We start from the raw sequence: 4979 nt of genomic DNA, 5'->3' as shown, positions 1-4979 counted from the left end.
CTTTCTAGAAACAGTTCTGTCTCCACAGCTGCAGTGTCTGAAAACCGTCCAAGTTTGTCAAGTGTTTCCAGATCCCTGCTCTGTGCCTCTAGAGTTCTGCAGTTGCAGCCAAATGTTTAATATTAGACAATGAAGATTTCTCAACATCTCATACACTGTGGGTTTGTAGCTATGTGGCGTAGAGTAATCTCCTGTACTCAGGGCCAACAACATATTTATATAGTGACAGATTTGAGGCGGACACCTAAACATCTCTGAAACCCTTCTCTGAGGGTTCTCTAAGGGTTTGTTCACAAAAGGGATTAAAATTCACATTATATGTTGTGAGAGAGTGAAGGGTGTAGTCTGGGAAGACAAGTATATTCCAGCCAGGCACTTAAAGGGTGTATGGTAAAGGTTCACACCAGGGGGGTCAGCTGACTAATCAGGCCCTAATAATAGTCTGAGTGTGAAGACTAGCAGGGTGGCACCACACAGACAGAGCTGATCTCTCCATACAAAACCTACAGAGCAGGTACTGTGCCACCCGTTGTTGTTGCCAAGGTGGGAGACCAGGGTCGGACTGGGGTGTCTAGGGCCCACCAGTGGAATTGTTTCTAGGGGCCCACCGCCAGGTCCCTGCAGATCAGCGGTCCCGAGACAGGGTGGTTAAAGGTAATAACATGTTGGGAGCCATGCTACTCACGCACTATACCATGTGCAGTACATATACCTACTGCTACAGCCTGTATGGCAAGTGAACAGCATGGCTCCTAGAAATGTTACCATTACCCGTAGCTGAAGTGTCCTGGAAAAAGCTGATCTGCAGAGGTCCAGGCTGTTGTATCATCACATATGTAATATTGATGGCCTATCCTAAGGACAGACCATCAATATTAGAAACATGGCTAAATCCTTTAAAGGGGTTGTTCAGGAATTGGAGCGACCCATGTGCTGGGAGGGAGGTGTAAAATAAAAAAACAAATAAATAAAAAAAGAATACTCACCTGTCCCCGGTGCTCCGTTGTCCGCCGGTAGTGTCTATTCGGTTTTGTGCCGGCGCCTCCATGCTGGGAGTCCTGCACCTCATGTGATCGCTGAGACCAATTAGGTACAGGATTTCCAGAAATGAAGCCATGAGACCAAACAGACACAGGTGGGGACAACGGGGTGCGGGGGACAGGTGAGTAGGCTTTTTAAAAAAAAAAAAAAAAAAAAATATTTTACACCTCCCTGGTGGCCACAACAGCGATCACTCCAGTTTAGACAACCTGTTTTAAGGGGTTGTCTGGGACAAATATTTTATGGCCACTTCACTGGTCCCCCGTAATGTTTTCCAGAAGCCGTTTTGTTCCAGCTCCTGGAAAAAGAAGTGAGGTGCTCATTCTTCAGGTCATTTCGCCTCACGATTTGGCCTGAAGACACTCCCTCCTCCCATCTAGGCCCATTTATTGGGCCTAATCTGGAGCAGAGTGCGTGACTGGATACCGGTGCAGTGCACCGGCATTCAGTCAAGGCTACCTGTTTTTTGGTCCGGAACCTGAGGCAGCCTCCGCCTCAGGTTCCGGAGCATAAAACCCTGTGTGAGCTTAGACTTATACCTATAGGGAAACTGCAGGTGTTTCTGCAGATATAAGTGACATGCTGCGATTTCCAAAACCGCAACAGTTTTGGAAATTGCAGTGTGTCCGCCGTGTGTGTTTTTCTGCAATGTGTGGATGGTATTGCACTCACTATATACCTACACACTCAGGCCTGGTTCACATCTGCGTTCAGTAATCCATTCGGGGAGTCCGAATGGGGACCCTCCCAAACAGACTACCGAACGCATTAGCAAGTGGTATACAGTGAAAGCACACATAGACTATAATGGGGTCCATGTGCTTTCTGTGCAGTGTCCGCAAAGAACATGCGGACAGAAAAGTACTTCACAATCTACTTTCCTGTCCACATGACTCGTGCGGACACCGCGTGGAAAACACACGGACCCTATTATAATCTATGGGGTCCGCATACTTTCACTGCACACACCGCTTGCTAATGCGTTTGATAATCCGTTCGGGGGGGGGGGTTCCCATGCAGACTCCCCAAACAGATCACCGAACGCAGATATGAACCAGGCCTTATACATATACCATATATACTCACACATATACAATACTATAGCACATATACATTTATATACATTCATATACCATATGTCATATATACTTGTATGAATACTATATATACACACACATATATACATACACATTATAGCATACTGTATATACTCACACATACCTGTATACATACATACAGTATACAGGACACATACTTTACACAAATGTACACATATATACATATTAAACATACAGATTTTACAAAAAGAGTTTACTCACCTATTCCAGCAGTAGCAAACTCAGCAGACGACTCCTGTCTTCCCCACACGCTGCGATGTAAGAGCATTCAGTGTGAGGAGGAGGGGGAGAGAGGAAGTGCGTGCGGGCAGCAAGGGAGACCTCACAGGAGAGCAGCAAAGCAGCTGCAGGTAAGTGAAGGGAGAGGCCGTTAGCTGAGGCTGAAGCTGCACATGCTATACAGCTTCAGCACCAGCTAATAGGGGCCCTGTGTGTGGAGACAGATGCATTGGCCAGGTACCCGGTTGGGGGCCCCTGGCCATCCTGATCGGGCCCCGACCAATGCATCTGCATTGTTAAAATGAAAACTTTAAGTCGGGGCCCCCGGTGCTCCAGCGGGCCAGTCCGACCCTGTGGGAGACTGGTAGCCAGTCTCCTGTGTAGTCAGGGAAAAGTGTTCCTATGTTTAAGTCAGTTCTCAGCCGACAAGGTGTTTGTTTTTTTGTTATTTATGCCTTTGCAAAGGCAGTGTATGCGCTACATGTGAATAAAGCTTGAACTTGTGTGAAATCCAGTGTCTGTGTCCCTGTTTCCTGCACTGCTACAAGTATCTACCTGAGAGAATCTCCACAATGTCTACATCAAAACTTCCAACAAAAAACTGCAATCTTTTTTTCTAATGTGGGTTCATTGCCTAACTTCTGCATTTAGGATAGATTATAGAGGGGAGAGTTTAATAAGAAGACTAAATAAGATAAGATAATCCTTTAATAGTCCCACATTGGGGAAATTTCAGCATGTTACAGCAGCATAGTAATACAGGTACAGGATAATACACAGTAATATATTACAGACGTAGACACACATAAGCTGAGAAGAGAAGATATAATAGGAGTCCATGGCAGCTAAGGAAAAACGGAAGAGAAAGAGGAAGACCTCATGGTCACCGTCATAATCATTAGTTCTCTGTGCGCAGTGTTCTTCGCTTGGTCTGATGTAGATTATACAGCCTGTTCGCAGTTGGAAGGAAGGACCTGCAATAGCGCTCCTTCTCACACTTGGGGTGAAGCAGACGGTCACTTACAGTGCTGCCAAGTCCCATCATGGTCCCATATATGGGGTGGGATTTGTTCTCCCGCATGGAGGTCACCACAGGCAGTATCCTTCTGTCACCCACCACCTGTACTGGGTCCAAGGGGCTCCCCAGGACAGCGCTGGCCCTTCTGATCAACCTGTCAAGTCTATTTCTGTCCCTGATTGATATACTGCTCCCCCAGCAGGCCACACCGAAAAAGATGGCTGAGGCAACCACAGAGTTGAAGAAGGCCCTAAGAAGTGGCCCCTTGACTCCGAAGGCCCTCAGCCTCCTGAGCAGGTAGAGTCTGCTGTGGCCCTTTCTGTGCAGCTCCTCCAGGTGACCAGCCCAGTCTAGTTTATTATTGAGGATCACGCCCAGATACTTATAGGTCCTGACTATCTCAATACATGTTCCTTGGATCTCCACCGGGGTCGGAGCACCTCTCTGTTTACTAAAGTCCACCATCATCTTCTTGGTCTTCCCAGCATTAATCCTGAGCTGGTTCTGCTGGCACCATTCAACAAAATCCCGGTTTAAGTCTCTGTATTCCCTATCATCGCCATCAGTGATAAGGCCGACTATAGCACAGTCATCGGAGTACTTCTGTAAGTAACAGCTGGAGGAGTTGTGCCTAAAGTCAGCAGTGCACAGTGTGAAGAAAAATGGGGCAAGAACAGTACCTTGTGGTGCCCCCTACTACAGATCACAGTGTCAGACACACCATCTTGGGCTCTCACATACTGAGGGCGGTTTGTCAGGTAGTCTAGGATCCAGTTGGACAGGTGGTGGTCCACACCACCAAGGTTCAGCTTCTCCCTCAGTAGTCCTGGCTGAATGGTGTTGAACACACTGGAGAAATCAAAGAACATTATTCTTACAGTGTTCCCGGGTTTCTCTAGGTGAGAAAGAGTTCTATGAAGAAGGTGGATGATGTCGTCATCTACCCCAATGCCCGGCCGATTGGCAAACTGGAGGGGGTCCAGAGTGGAGCTCACTAGGGGGCGTAGGTGTGTCAGGACCAGTCTCTCTAGGACCTTCATCATGTGGAATGTCAGTGCTACAGGTCAGTAGTCATTGTAGCCCATCGGGTTGGGTTTCTTTGGGACTGGTACCACGCAAGATGTTTTCCACAGTTGAGGTACCACTCCCAGCTTTAGACTCATATTGTACATGTGCGTAATAATACCACACAGCTAGTCACTGCACATTTTAAGAACTCTTGCACTTATACCATCAGGTCCTCCGGCTTTGTCTGCTTTAATCTTCCCGACACACCTGAGACTCCTGGAGGATCAGATACAAATACAAGGATGATACATATGTTCCATAGGAATATAAATTGCTAAAACTTTACTTTTATTAGATACTCTTAAAATATGACAAACAAAAGTGATAAAAACATGTCCCACACCAATACCTGCTGTTTAAAAAGTGAACGATTGTGAGGAAAGGAGGTAGCACTGTAAGTAATTCGCCCTACAGTAAAGCACTATCTGCCTCGCTATTACAATATACAGTATGATGTGCACCAAATATTCCACAGATTTAAAGAAGAACAAGACCAAATCTTTGTAAGCCCAATG

The sequence above is a fragment of the Leptodactylus fuscus genome, chromosome 10 (genome assembly GCF_031893055.1).
Source record: "Leptodactylus fuscus isolate aLepFus1 chromosome 10, aLepFus1.hap2, whole genome shotgun sequence".
In the NCBI taxonomy this organism is placed as follows: domain Eukaryota; kingdom Metazoa; phylum Chordata; class Amphibia; order Anura; family Leptodactylidae; genus Leptodactylus; species Leptodactylus fuscus.
This window is presented reverse-complemented; position numbering follows the sequence as displayed.